Genomic DNA, 15,950 nt, shown 5'->3' on the forward strand with positions numbered 1-15,950 from the left:
TCCCGTTGTGGATGACCTTCAGTCTAGCAGGGTTCTGCAAATACACCGTAGCCCCCAGCTTCTGAAATTGGTCAAATAGTTGTCTTAGTTTCCATCTTCGCTTAACCGTGGCGTGTGCAAAATCTGGCTGACTGAAGAAGGTGAATCCTTCGAAAGATTTTTTACTGGTCGGTCTTGCCAAACCAAAGAGGGCTTCTTGGAGCCGGAAATTGCCAAAGAATACTAGCAAAGCCCGAGGGTGTTATTGGGAAGCCTGTGCTCGTTTGTTAAGAAACAGTGGAAATCGGTGTGCTCCTTGCACTTCTCTGTCCTAGTCCCAATCCTTCAATTCGGGAAAGGTTTCCTTGAGAAGGGAAATCATGAACTTCCTAGGGTCATCCTTCTCTATTCCCTCGGGGACCCCCAGGAATCTAAGATTATTCCGTCTCTGCCGGTTTTCTTCCTCTTCCATCTTCCACATCAGATCCTTAACAGCGCCTTTGTGTTCCTCGCTGGATTTCATGAGCTTGCTGACATCTTCTTCAAGTTGGTCCGGCCTTACCTCCACTGAGGCTATACGGTCCGCGATTTCCGCGCAGGTCTTCCCCACCTTACGGACTGCCCCCTGTAGTTTTTTGGCCGCCAATCGGGATCTTCGGCTGTCAGTTTTGACCTCAGCTTGGAAGCTCTTGATGGATTGTAAGATATCCGCTAGAGCAGGTTCTTGGGATGGCACTTGTCCTGGGTCTTCTCTACCAGCAGTGTTCCCCAGGTTTGTATGAGATGTCTCCGAGTTGGAAAGAACTGTGAGCGGTGTTTCCTCGTAATCCCATTTTAAATCAGTGTTATCATCGCTATTGGAGGAATTATCTCCCTTGGATTTACGCCGTCTACGATGGCTCCTTCTCCTGGCTTTTTTATTAGACCAGGGGTCTCCAAACCTGGTGGACCGGATCCATGTCCAGGGATTTTTGGATATCCCCATTGAGATACATGTAGTTATTTTAAAAATCTGGCATGGATCCGGCCCTCCAGGACCGGTTTGGAGACCCCGTATTAGACCGTCTGTTTTTCGAAGGGTCGGTGTTTGAGATGCTATACCATTTGCCTCCGTCCTCACCACCACTAGAGACCGAGATACTAATATCTGAGAGATCCGAATCCTCAGTCAGAGAGTAAAATTTATCCAGAGTCTCAGGTGTCTTTGGCTCACAGACAAAGTTCGGATGGTCTAAGTCAACGGGGCCAGGAGGTACAGTCACAGAGATGAGGCTTCCGTTCTGGCTATTGCTCAAAATATTACAGTGCTCTGGGGTAACAGTCGCCCCCTCCATTGACCCTCCTTCCTGTTGGTTTGTAAGCATAATAGCTGTGGTAGGTAAGTCATTGGCAAGGGGGGACGCCGTGTTGACATCCTTTGGTAGTAGTGGCAATGGGAGAGATACAAGGGTTTTGCTGGTGTTTCCATTTCCCCCGTTTAGTACTTTTAACTCCAAGTCTTTGTGGTTTCCCTCTGCTCGGGGGCCATTTCCGCTTTCTGTGTTCATTACTTGATTTGGTGTAGCGAAACTTGTGGTTATTAATGGCTGAATGCTGTGAGCATTTTTGGTAAAGCGTGCATTGCCCTTTTTAAGAGAGGCGGATTTATTATCCTCAAGCTCAGTGTCCTCAGTGCACATAGCTTCTTCTTTTTTCCCTTTATCTCCCCCGAGTTTTGGCCTCGCTCCCAGACCTCGATTTTCCTCACCCGTGGATGATTCATAGAAGTGTTTCCCTGGCTTCCCTGGCCTCCCTGGGAAGTGCTAGGGATCGCCTTGACCTTCCCTCCATGTCCCCCCTTACCCGTCATGTCGTCCTTTCTGATGCTGGAGAACAGGAGCGCTATCCCAATGCAAGCGTTTCCACTACTTGACAGCCTGTGAAGGACAGCAGGTCCGTGTGACTTCTCCGCACCTCGCCTGGATCGTGTAGACGGCTCTGGGATCAGGCAGGGATTGCGCAGGGCGGCGGAGATCAGTTGAACCAGACAGGTACGAAGCTCTTCACGGCGGGGAATCCAGCGCTCCTTCAGCCAGCAAGTGTCCCGAATATTGAGAAAATGCATCAGCAGGATCCAACGGCTCCTTTGCTATCAGCGGGCCGCTACAATAATGCAAGGTAAGCCACTGCGTTGAAGATAGTTTACATGCAGGAGATGCTCAGAGGAGCTGCACTACGGCACGATCAGCCGGACGCCATCTTGCCTCCCCCTATACTGACGCTTTGGTTCTAATGTGACTCTCAGTCAATTTTGGCGGAAGTCTTAGATCCAAATAACAATATTTCTTATAAATAGAGTGTATAGATACTGACTGGGGAAATGTAGGCCTGAAACACAAGTATGAAGGTGGTTACACTATACTTGCATAGTGTATAGGAGTTTTAAGCACTGCATGCCCTAAAGCCTGGCTCACTGCAACAGTACATGTACTTATATGTCTGCTAACCCATCAAGCATCCATTCCACATATTTCATTACTGCATTTTACTATTAAAGCTAAACTCATTTTGCAAATACATAACCAATGACTATTTTCTAATTCTACCAAAATGAATGAACACAATACATTTGTAATCAATTATATGTCAGCAAACACATGAAGTACCAAAATGCTTCTCTCAGACTGATTCTTAAATGCACACAGACTCACTCTGTGATTCTAGAAAAGCAACACTGTCCCTTGCATGTTACCAAAACGCATTTACTAGTCTACAAGACATAAGATGACTGTACACATTGCACAACATTTTCTACTGCACTTTAGTATAGAGTGCATCTGTCAGAATAATTCCTAAATGCACACAAGACTCACTGGGTGATTCTAGACAAACAACACTAGCCCTTGCATTTTACCAAAACACATTTCATAGTCTACAAGGAGTACTGCATTTTAATGTTGGAAGAGGTGTGGCGCCACGGCCAGGGTGACTGACTCCGGAGTCTGGGGATCACGGTTCGATCCCCGGCACCGGCGGCAGATTAGCCCAGCACCATGTGACTCTGGGCAATAGCTTGCTTAATCTTCCCGATGGCCCCCAGCGCCTAGAGACCCTTACGGGTGATTGTGCGCTTTACAAATGAGGATTTACTAATATTGAAACATGACTCATTTTGCAAATACATAAAAGTTCCTAAGGTTCCTAATTCTACCAAAACATGAGAACAGCACAGTTATTTGTCTGCAAACACATGAAATACACAAATGCTTATCTCTGAATGGTTTCTAAATGCACACACACTCAAAATAACATTCCAGAGAAAAGAAAAGTATTTCCTGCACTTTAGCAGGAGCAACACATTGGTCTGATTAAAATCAAAATGCACCACATACATCCACTCACAAATTAATAACTCACCTTTCAAATTATTTTGTAGATTAAGATGTATGTCAGTCTCACACCAGATTTTTTTATTCAGAATCTCTGTTCTGTACACCTGTCAGCAAAACCAAAGAATGGCAAAGTTTCACTCTCATTTTACAAACACATATACACCTAAACATCAAATCACATTGCTTCCCACAATAATTCGAAAGCAAACACACATTTCTATTAGTTACACATTTCAACCCTTTCCAAATAACATAAATATCAATCCTACCCCCAATCTGCCTTCTGCCTATTACCATAGAAACAGATCACGGAGCACTTAACTGAGCACACAGGTCAAAAGTTCTTCACACAATGTTGCTAATCAAAACGGCAAGTGTGCTTGACTTTTAAACATATCAGCTTATCCTATGTAATGTTCCTTTCAATCAGATTTTGTTAATCAATAAGAATCATGCTTTTAAAAAACAGAAACATGCACCCTAGTTTTCAGTGTAGAATGTTCTCAAACAACCAATCATTTATTTTCTTTTTTCAAAACTGCATCTTATCCACCATTTTAGAAAAATCTTACTTTTTAAACTGCCATTTCATTTACAGACACCATCTGAGTGCATCCAGACCTCCCTTCAAGATGCTTAGAGTGTGGATTGTGGGACTCAGCTATATTTTCTGGAGCCAAAGGTATGCAGAAAACAAAGGAATTCACAAAGACCTAGGTTTACCAAATGTAGACATTAAATGGATTGGGCAGAGAGGGTTAAAGTGGCACCAATTAACGCCATTGGTTAAATCCTTTTTGCATCTCCAACACCCTGACCTCATAATTGTGCACTGTTGTGGCAATGACCTAGGTACTTTCAATGGGGTAGGTCTGGAAATGCTTATGAAGGACACGTTTAGAGAATTGATGTCACTTTTCCCCCAAACTACCTTTGTCTATTCTAACATGTGCCAAAGGCAGAAATGAAACTGGTCCAATCAATTATGTCCACAGATTGAGAAAGCTAGGAAACAATTGAATAAGTCTGTTTCTGCTTTTCTCCGAGACTATAGAATGGGATCCATTTACTACAACAATCTGCATTTCAATATGATGGCACCTATAGGAGAGATGGTGTACATTTTACAGATGAGGGAAACAGAGTCTTCCTCATAAACTTTAGACTCTGCATCGGTACTTACTTATAGGTACTAAAATCTCTCAATAAACACAAGGGCTCTTTTTAGAGCCACCTAAGAACTAAACACATAAGCTTGATGTATATCTGAAAAATATTATTTGTTTTTTGGCTTCGAGTCGCGCACCCAACGTGCCAAAGTCGTGCAGCCAAAGCGTACAAGTCGTGCACCACATGCCCTGGAGTTGCGCACCCTACAGGTTAGAAGCCGTGCATCCAACGCGTGCACACCAGGGGGCCGCACTGAGCGCTGCACTGGGTGCGTGACTCCTAATTTTACCATAAAAAACAAATAGCCCCTATCACTAATTTCTATTATCCCCCGGGGATCCCATCCCCCAGGGCTTATAAAAAATGTTGGGTACCGTGGGGGGAACCCCAATGCCCCCACGGTCCAGCCGGCTCCCCGCATCCTTCCGGAGCTAACATGCAGCTCCCCATGTGGAAAAGCAATATGGTTTGGATTTTGAAAGAGAGAGCAGGTTTCCCTGCTCCCTCTTTCAAAATCCAAACCCTGTTTTCTATGGGAGGGCATGAGGCTCCTGCCCTCTCATAGCAAACAGCAGTGTCCAGGGGGTGGCCGCCCAGGACACTGCAGGAGCTGGCCCTGGTGGGTGGTGTTCCCCATGGCCCTCGAGAGCTCCCGGAGGGGGGCCACACAGCCCCCCTCCCAAAATCCATAAAGCCCCGTGGGGTGGTGGTCCCTGGGGCTTGGCGGGCCGTTGAGCCCTCCCCAAAAATAATACTGGGAGGGGCTTTTGAGCCCCTCCCAACAATTTATTTTGTAGCCCTGGGGGGTGGCAGTCCCCGGGGCTGGGGGGCCCCTCTGTGTACCCTTTAAATGTATACATTTTGCCCCCGTGATTTGGCCCCCCAGGGGCTAATTGTAAAAGAAGCTCCGATCTATTTTTTTTTTTACGGCAGGATCCGTGCACCCTGCACGTACTTAGAGGCATTTAAAAAAAAATAATAATAATTTTGGGGGGCCTGGGAGTCCTTCTGGGACCCCCTAAACAGATCTAGAGGGTCAGGGTATTTCTACCCTGCCCCTTTATACATTTTGCACACATACTCCACAGACTTCTTCAGCCTCGCTTCTACCGAGCCACAAAATGGCTGCCAACTGTTCCTAGTTTCGAATGTTGACAACCAATTAGCATTCAGCGCGTGATCGGGAGGGTGCACTCAGGGTGCACGCAGGATACGCGGATCCACCACGGCCATAGATATATATGTACTTTTAACTGTAATTTTCTCAGTAACTACAGAACAGATTGACACCATTTAAGCAAAAGGCACGAGTCTGAACTGAGGACTACCTCTTTGCCAAATTTCGAGTAATTCCGTTTAGCAGTTTGGGCTGTAGCTGCGGCTAAATGTCCTATGGGAAATTGCATGGGGGAAACTCGTTTTGGGACCCCCCTTTTTTCTCGGCCCCCGCTTGACGAATCATCCTGAGACTTTAAAGATTTGGCAGAGAGGTAGTCCTCAGTTCTGACTTGTGCCTTTGGCTTATCTGGTGTCAATCTGTACAGTAGTTTCTGAGAAAATTAGGGTTAAAGTCATTTATATATCTATGGCCGCTACGGATCCGCGGATTGTGCAAGTATTGTCATCGTAGCATGAGTGCACCGCCCCGATCACGCGCTCAATTCTAATTGGCTGTCAAGCTGTTGTAAACATTCAAAACCAGGAACTGTTGGCAGCGATTTTGTGCCTCGGTAGAAGCGAGGGTGAAGAAGTCTGTGAGATATGTGTGTAATTCGCGCAAAGGGGGCAGGGTAGACACACCCTGACTCCCTAGGCCTGCTCAGGGGGTCGCACAAGGACCTCTAGGCGAAACATTATTATTTTTTTTAAATCGTGGGATGCATGTAGGATCCGCACATTTCACCGTCGAAAAATAAAAAAAATGAAGCGCGTGCTCTCGCGGTTTAAAGGTTAATAGTCCCAGGGGGGGTCAAATTCCGGTGGCATTTAAAAAAAATTGTGTCAGGGTCCCAATCCCCCACACAGTGCCCCGGGGACCGCCACTCCCCGGGGCTCTAAGTTAATATATGCAGGGGGGGGAGGTGGCTCCCAGTCTGTCATTGGAAACTGCTTCCCTATTTGGAAGAGAGAGGAGGAAACCTGGTCTCTCTTCCAAATAGGAAAGCAGATTGCATGTTAGCTGCTCTCCCTGAGGAAAAGTAATGCAGGTTCCCGAAGGACGCGGGGAGCCGGATGGGGGCTATTTATTTTTATTACGGTAAAACTCTGTTTTTTTTACAGTGTCTTTCTACGTCTTATCGCAATCTGTTCCGCAGCATTGGTTCGTTCCAGTGTTGTTAGTCTTGTTCACTTGTTGTTCTTTTGTAGACTTACCTGTTTGTGTACAAGATCTGCCTTCTTTCTTGTGCAACCTTCCTTTATGTAACTTCTTCTTTTATATGTGACCTTTGTTCTTCAGTTCTTGATCTAGTGTTCTGAACATACCAGTACATTTGTATATATTTTATTTACTCCTTTTCATTTTCTCCCCCTACCCTAATTGACAAAATAATGGGGGGACACAGAGCAAGGGTCTCTGGTTGTTACTGTGTCTTAAGCTTGCAACATAGTAGGTAAGACATAGATTAACAAACCCAGTCTCCACCACCCATGGACCTTACTCCCCGTTGTTGCCACCTCCTTTGTATGCCTTATCAATCAAATCTCTTCACTTGATCTGGTCCTCTTGCAGTATATTCTCATCATAGTCCAAGCCCATGCAATTCATTCATTCATGTGCCGTTGCCCACTTGGTGTGTGGTGGTTTCGCCACTAGATATTTCACATTATTCACCACCTTGGGCGTACCAGCTCTCAAAACGCTTCCACTGACTATTGTACATGCAGACTTTGGTCCATCCTTTTCATCCATTTTTGCACTTTTGGATATACCGTCCTACCTCTGTTCTTCATCTTCTACTTTCTCCTTTCAAATTCTCTTGGAAAGACCTTATCAACACTTCAAGAGAAAACGTAAGAAGGCTGGGAAAAGCAGTTTATGTGTGAGCTCTGTATGCTATCCTGATACCCAATCATGAAATTGCATGGTTGCTACCTTTCTGTAATACAGTTCACTTGCAATGTCCATTCTTGTCTGGCTGTGTGTGTCACGACAATTAAAGGGACCATTTTTTCTGCATATTTTTAATAAAGCAGTTGACACAATGCATAGCGATACAGTATTTTTTTATTGTAAATATTTATTGAATGTTTTCAAATTAATTTATACAAGTACAAAGTTTGTTCCTTCATTTACAAAATAAATATTAAATACATGTTATAGTAAGCACCACAAACGCCGATATTACAGTATATAAGTTGTAAAAATATTTTCAAAGTATGTCAATTTTTTTTGATGAGTCAAACACTGATATTAACAGTAAAGATGTTTTTAAAATAGTTTCAATGTATCACAAAATATTTTATGTGAGTACCACAAATGTAGATATTACAGGAAAGAAGTTGTAAAGACAGTTTCAGTGTAGCTCAAAATATTAAACGTGAGGATCACAAACACTGATAGAACAGTAAACAAGTTGTGAAAATAGTTTCAATGTATTAGAATAACTCATTTCACTTCACTGAGAACATATGTCTTTACTTCTGATATATTTTACTCTTACAGATGGAAAATGTCACTTACTCAGTAATCATTTGTTCTTGGCATGTAGTGCTGTAGATTGAAATGGTTTCCATAGTCCTGTCGTCTTGTGTTGGGATGTTTGCAAGTTGTTTTTCTCTGAAGAAGTCTATCTAGTTACGTGATAAGGCTGTCTCGTCCTTTTGATCATATTGTGCATGGGAATCGACTCTATTGTTAGTATATTTGGACTTAGATGGAGAGAAGGGAGTTATTAAGAGTATAATATAGTTCCACCTATGTGTGTGTATATATATATTCACAGAAAAAACCATAGGTTTCAGACATGTTATAGGTAGGAATTAGCATTCAAAAAACCTCAGAAATTCATTGAAAAAACCACAGGTTTTAGGGGTGTTACAGTTAGTTGGACATTTCACTCGTACAAAACCATTGAAATTCCCCCGTTATAGTTAGTTGTACTAACTATAACTCACGCGCCCGCAATCCACTGCTGATGATGTCACATATTAAATCATTCATGACATGGTCAGGGACATCACTGATGACATCTCAAATGGCATCACTGATGACATCACTGATTACATCATCCAGTGAATGTAGTTTATTTTCGATATTTAAATAAGTATTATATATATATAGCAATCTGCCTTGAAGACTGAGTGCATGTATAAGTGTCTGAATGGAGGATTTATTAGCAATGTGATTGACTGTCTAAGTGATGAATTTAAAGTGTCTCACTAAATATATGGGATAGTGATTAAACGTTGTGAATACCTGTATCACTCTATCTCTTGTTGTGTAAACGACTACATAAGTTGGTTACTAGATATGTGAAAGTCTATGTGTGTGTGTTTGTGTTTTTTTCTACTGAAACAAATTCAAAGATATAGTTAGGAAATAGAATCGTAAAAACCATAGAAATTCCGTGAAAACACCAAAGGTTACGGAGACATTATAGTTAGGCACAGATTTCACTAGTACAAAATCATTGAAAATAAGCAGATATAGTTACCTGAGCTAACTATAAATTACGCCTCTGCAATGCATTGCTTATGACCTCACATATTATATCACTCATGAAATGGTCAGTGACATCACTGATGGCATCTCAAATTACATCACTTATGACATCCCTGATAACATCAAGTGAGTATTATAAGTGTCTTCAAGAGTTTGTGGGTGTTGAACATATATACTAGCCAACTACAAAAGTTAGATTAGTACTACTAGTTAGTGAGACTAGCTCTAAAATATGTAATCTTAGTGTGTTTGTGACTGTCTGTATAAAGGTGTAACAGGGTATGTGAGTGGCTGTATGGGTGTGTGAGTACATGCATGAGTGAATGTATGGGTGAGTGAGTGGATTTCTGACTAAGTCTGTAGATGTGTGAGTGGTTGTATAGGTATGAGTGTTTGAATGGGTATGTGAGTGTTTTTGGGGGGTATAAGTGGCTGTATGGGCAAGTGAATGGGTATGTGAGTGGTGGTATGAGTGTATAAGTAGGAATCCAAGTGGCTGTGTAGGAGAGTGAGTTGGTGTGTGAGTAAATATGTTAGAGAATAAGTGGGTGTGTCAGTGGCTGTTTGGGTTAGTGAGTGGCTGTGTGGGTTAGTGAGTGGGTATCTGAATGGCTGTATGAGTGAGTGATTGGGTGTGTAGGTGGGTGTATGGGTAAATGAGTGGCTGTTTGAGTGAGTATATGGGTGAGTGAGCCGATATGGTAATGCTTGCATGGATGTGTGAATGGGTATGTCAGTGGTTGGCTGGGTATGTGAGTGTTTGTATGGCTGAATGAGTGGCTGTGTTTAGAGACTGACTGTATGAGTGGGTTTTTTAGTGGCTGTATAGGTGAATAAGTCTGTGTATGAGTGGCTGTATGGGTGGATATATGACTGCGTGAGAGGCTGTGTTGGTGAGTGACTAGTTGTATGAGTGGCTGTATGGGTGAATGAAAGATTGAGTGAGTGGGTATATGAGTAGCTCTAAGGAAGATTAAGTAATTGTATGAGTACTGAGTATTTGTATGGTTATATGCATGGGTATGTGACTGGTTGTTTGGGTATGTGAGTGGGCTTACAAGAGGATGTATGGGGTGTGAGTGGGTGTGTAGGTGGTGGGTCTGTGGATGATGTCAACAGTGATGTCATTTGAGATGTCATTACTGATGTCACTGACCATGTCATGAGTGATGTAATATGTGTGGTCATAAGCAGTACATTGGGTGGGATTAAGTTATAGTTAGCTCAGGTAACTATAACTGCTGAAATTCAATATTCTTGTATGAGTAGAATGTGAGCCTAACTATAGCGTCCCTGTAACCTTTGCTTTTTCAGTAAATATCTATGATTTTAAAAATTCTATTTCCTAACTATAATGTCCCTGTAACATTTTGTTTTCAGTGAATTTATATGTTTTTTTAAAACTATTTCCTAACTATAACGTCCCTGTAACCTTTGATTGTTTTTAGTGAATTTCTATATTTCTTTAACTACTGTGTTGAAAGTTACGTGGTGATCCATCAACACGGGCCAGGAAAAATCGGGGGGTCCCAAAACAGATTTTCCCTATGTTCATTTCCATAGAGATTTTAGACATGGCTGCAACCAGAACCACTGGATCGAATTACACCAAATTAGGCAGAAAGGTAGCTCTTGGTCCAGAAATCAATCTTTTTGTAAATTGATGTAAATCTGTTCAGTAGTTTTTAAATATAAAGGGAAAGCCAAATTTGAATGTATAGGGACGCAAATCCTACAAGAATCCGACACTCCCTGTGCTGAAATCTGATTGGCTGCCAACCTTCAACCAGGAAGTGTTAAATAAAAAGAAAAGGAGCAAGGCAGGAATATTCTGACCCCTTAGCTCTGGTCCTGGGTGGCTGCTGGCACCCGGTCAGGGCAAAAAAGCACTTTTTAAAAATGTATGCTGCGAAATCGCAACAGAGCTGCAAATCCGCAGCAACAATTACAAAAAAGCAAGCACCACTTCTGCCCTATTTATTTTTAATAAAAATCCCTGGGGGCCTTATTTGAGAAAAGGAGGGGGTGAACGGGCCCCCCTCCTGAGCTTCCTAGAAGCCAAGGGACCACCACCTCCCTGGGGCCTCATACTTAAAAATGCAGTGGTGTGTCCCAACCCCCTCCTCAGCTTCCTAGAAGCCCCAAGGGCCACCACCTCTCTGTGGCTAAAGAAGCAGTAATGGGGCCACGTGAACTCCCATGGGCCCTGGGAACCCCCTCCTCCCAGGATCCATGTATATAATAATGGGAGGGGGCTGCATGCCCCCTTTTGACCATAGACTGCCCCAGTGATCCCCACCTCCCCGGGGCTAGCCCGTATAGCTCACAGGAGGGGCCCACATGGCCCCCTCCTGCTGCCATAGGGCCAGCATCTTCTATATCCCAAGGTGCCCACCCTCAGGAGATAGCATTTTGCAGTTTTTTCTTGGCGGGAGCTGGCTCCCGCCAAGCAAAAGCAAATGCTCCACTTTTAGTAAGCAGGAGCTCTCAAAGTGCTTCCTCTTACTTGAAATTGAGTTTTCAGCTCTTTCCTTGCCCGCAGACATATGGTCAGGAAAAAAAATGAAACGATTGCTCCCATGGAGCTGCATTTCCAGCAGCTCCCTGTGTGCAAGAGCAAGAGGTGGGGATCTGGCTGGGATCGTGAGCCTTGAAGCGCTCCCCGCAGTCCCATAGCACACAGTTGGTACACTGGGTGGGGCCAGGACACCCAGGGAGACATGGCCAGGCCCTGGGGGATGGGGTGCCCTGGGACAAAATCGGCAAAGGGAAGGGAGCGAAGGGCCCCATCCCCAATTGAAATATGGCTGGGCCCCGGATGATGCAGTCCCCAGGGCCGAAATCAGCCCAGAGAAGGGGGCTACATGGCTCCCCTATACCCTATTAAAGTATGCAATTATTGGAGTATTGCAGCAATTGGTCAGTGTAAATTTCATTTTTGTACCAATTAATCACAGCAGTGTTGTTTGTGGACTGGTTGTTTAGTTCAAATGTTGGTGCCAAATTGTACTTGTTGGATGCAGTGATTATGCAAGATGGCCCAAATCGTCCAGGTCACTTTGAAACCGTTGATTGCTCCTCATTGCTAATGAGGGAGACACAAGCAATATTTGTTCTGATTATACTACTTCACTGAAGAAAATGACCTACATTGTGCTTCTGAATTTATTTTATATTTATTTTTCATACTGGTCTTCATTTAAATGGGAGCTTTGGTTGGGAATGTAAACTGGTGTACCGAACGCATAACACTGGTAAAATAGTGTAGTGGACTAACACCTTCATTATGGAAATCCATGTGTAGCCTTAAGTTTGAATGTTTGAATCCCGGCTCGCCCATTCAGCCTTTCATCTATCTGAGTTTGAATAAGTGAGGGCAGTTGAAATGAATAATAACTTGCTACTTGGCAATACCTTCCCCATTAGCATAATTCAAAATCTGCATCTATTATTTTTCTTCAAGTGCTATAAAAATCATGCCATCAATACAGAAATAAACAATGGAAAATGACCGGATGGCTCCATGTCATCGGCACATCGCATTCCCATTACTAGACTTTGCTTTTACATATCAGTGCATTCTGGGAGTTGTAGTCTTGGTTAATTTTAATTGAACAAATTGGAACAATACAATTCTAGTAGCCACTCTCACACCCACTCACAAATCCATAACACCACTTACAGACCCAGTCAAAGACCCACACAGGCACTCACACACCCACTCACAGACACACATGGGTAATCAACTTCCATTCACAGATCCATACAGCCCCTCCTCATCTACTACTCACAGACCCAAACAGCCAATCACAGACCCATATAGCCACTCAGATCAGATAAATTATTTATTGCTCGATTATCAAAAATCATTGCAATTAAAAAAAAAAAATCATGAGTAAAAAACAAATCGATTAGTCACCAATTAATATACAACTGTGTACATCTAAAAGGATGGTTATTTCTATGGCTACATGTCCCACTAAACATTGTTACAACAGTTGCCCTACCTTTATCACATTTGTTAAAAATTCATAAATCAAATAATATGTGAAAGTCGGATTCCCAAGGATGTGTAATAAACACTATAAACATTATATGACATACAATAGCTATAAAATGGCAAAGTGCAACAATTGTAGACATTATAAGTCCTTGTAAAAATAAGCAACAAAAAAAGGTGCTTCCATATACTCTGTAGGTGCTAATCACAAAAATTGCCTAAGACACAATAATAAAATCCAACTGCAAACGCATTCGAAGTACCAATAACCTGACAACAGCATCCATATATTTCCAAAAGTGTGCCTTACCCTTAATTGCACACTGTAGATACCAGCTATTTTTCTGCAATTGATAGAAAATGTATTAACTGACATAATAGTGGAATTGATTCACCTGAAAAACATAAAATAGGAGCCTTGCTGACAGATCTAACACCTGCTTTAAGGAATAGACGTTTCAATGATACACAGCATATTTTAAGCTGTTTAGGACCTACACACAATATGTACATAGGTTTCACATTGCCACCCACACAGTCTACATTCCAAGTTTGGCCATGGTTGTGCCTTCTTTAGTTGGGTATATGCCAAGTCTTAATTAAAAAAATATTTCCTTCATGTGGGCCAGGAAATTGGCATTTACATATGGCTGAATTTGTAAAGAATGATAGGAATTAATCACAGACCAGTCAGGAACATTTACCACTAAAGCTGCCTTATCCTCACTAAGTGAAAGACTTTTGAGGTTTTTTTTATTGTTTAAAACTGGGCATGATGAAATATGTGAATGCCAAGCATATCCATAAGTAGAATGGGCTATTTCGCGCCAGCAATAATTTGCTAAAGAGACACGATCAGACAGGAATAGGAAATAAATACATTTTAAAAATGACGCTTGATCAACCATGGATTGTCTTAGGAGACCAAACTCCAGTCTTATTTCAGCTTGGCCAGTGGACCTTGGGATCCCAAAGACTGACTTGCAGGCCCTAATAACTAATAAATCTTTTGTTTTGGGATCTTGAGCCCCTGGTAATAGGCGAGCCATAAGCAATTGTTGTTTGTAGTTTAACACCCATAACTTTGAGGAGATGTTCATGGGATTGGCACCTCAATGATTTGCGTAAACATTTAAAGGCATACATTAAAGTCAAAGTTTTTGCCCTTAAAACTTTAAAAGGGCTTCTGAACGACACTCTATTATCAAATAAAATACCAGAGAATGATATGTTTTCGCCACTTTAATTGGAACACCTCTAGCCCTCCATGAAGTAGTCTTACATTTCGCTGGGTCAATTTTAATAATTTTATTTTCTTTCACATTCAATTCCGGACCATTGACTAATATTTAATCATCAAATGCATCGATCAATCTTTGTAGGCCTATTGAGGTGTGGCTCAAAAAAATTGTATCATTAGCATATTGCAGGTAGCTAAGATCTTTTGGAGAATGACCATTAACAGAATCAAGATGCTCTAAAAGGTCTGACATAGAAAGATTAAAAGGCAAGGTGCAAGTACGCAGCCCTGTTTGAGGCCATTTTAGGTTTTGATTTTTTGAGATAGAGCACAGCCATCACCTAACTTGACCTGGACCCAAGTATTGGTATATAGAAGAATTAGAGCATCCAAACACATTCGGGGAATAGTCCTGTCAAAAGGCAGGTTCTTACAACAATAAAGATAGTCACAAAATGTCTCTCTCTTCTCTTTTATTTGTAACAAAGGATTTTGAACAAGTTGACTTAAAAAAGTACTAGTTTCTTTACAGCTCCTTCTTTTCTTCTTTCCTTTGTAGGTCCTTCGGAACTTCCGTACACTGGTACCCTCAGCAAAATCAAGCATACACCAGGTCAGTGTACAAATTAGTAGTTTTTTTGTTACTTTTTAGTGGGTTAGTATTGTGCAGTTTAATGCTTCCTTTAATTTAGGTTTGGTGCTCTTTTAGTAGGAAACAGGGTGACTCAGAGGCTGAGGCATTTTAGGCTTAAGATAATATATGGATTTCACCGTTTCAAAATAACAAGATAGCCCCCTTCTTTGCTTAGTTCAATTCCTTTGTACCGCCTGCTTTGCAGTTTCACTTCTCCCCTCCCGGCCACTGACTTTATTTAAAATACTCTCATGTACCTGGGTAAGTCACGTCCTTCCTAGGATGCTGCCAGGAGCAGGAGACCACTGGCTAATGGGAAGTGGTTCTTCTTCAGGAGTCCCTTGGTCTCGTTTGAGTCCCGTCTTCTCCCGGTTTGTGTGGTCTGCATACGAAGATTCCTCCCCAAGAATGTCAATTGAGGAAGCATTCTGCTCTATGGTTTCCGGTTCTTGCTTCTAGCTGCACTCGAAAGTCCGTGCTTCACATGTGATGCTCTTCCCCTTCAAACTCGCTGACTTGCGTCTCTTTTCTTCCGGACCTCCTGCGTCCCCGGCTCCAGACGGGTTGACGTAGAACCAAAGTCCTTGTCCTCTGGAGGCCACCTGACTTCCGTTTTCATCGGAACACGCCTGCAAGACAAGGAGACTGTAGTTGGTGTTGTCTCCTGGCTCTTGCCAACCCCACTTTGCAAATTGTTTTCCATAATGAAAAATGAGGAACTGAATCAAAGGCAGCTTTTAAATCTATGAAACAGATATAAAGATTTTACTTTTTTTAAATTGACTGTTCAGCTAATAAAGTAGGGCCATCAAATTAATAATAGTAGATTGACCCTTAGGAAATCCTGTCTGGTTAGTTGGAATTATTTCTTGCAGCACTGCACAGTTTTCCAG

At 42.4% G+C, this 15,950-nt stretch overlaps 1 protein-coding gene across 2 annotated transcripts in view; it reads left to right on the plus strand.

Annotated features, from left to right (window-relative positions):
- Window positions 1-15,950, plus strand: part of LOC144768561 (sulfotransferase 1C1-like) — a 284,323-nt gene that overhangs the window by 65,926 nt on the left and 202,447 nt on the right. The window contains exons 1-2 of one of the 2 annotated variants that reach the window (XM_078652334.1): window positions 3,962-4,032; window positions 14,983-15,036. The gene's annotated coding sequence lies outside the window, so the exon portion shown is untranslated. Of the gene's footprint in view, window positions 1-3,961; window positions 4,033-14,982; window positions 15,037-15,950 lie in introns of those variants that run through there. The other variant, XM_078652333.1, reaches the window with a different exon arrangement.

The sequence above is a fragment of the Lissotriton helveticus genome, chromosome 7 (genome assembly GCF_964261635.1).
Source record: "Lissotriton helveticus chromosome 7, aLisHel1.1, whole genome shotgun sequence".
NCBI classification, from domain to species: domain Eukaryota; kingdom Metazoa; phylum Chordata; class Amphibia; order Caudata; family Salamandridae; genus Lissotriton; species Lissotriton helveticus.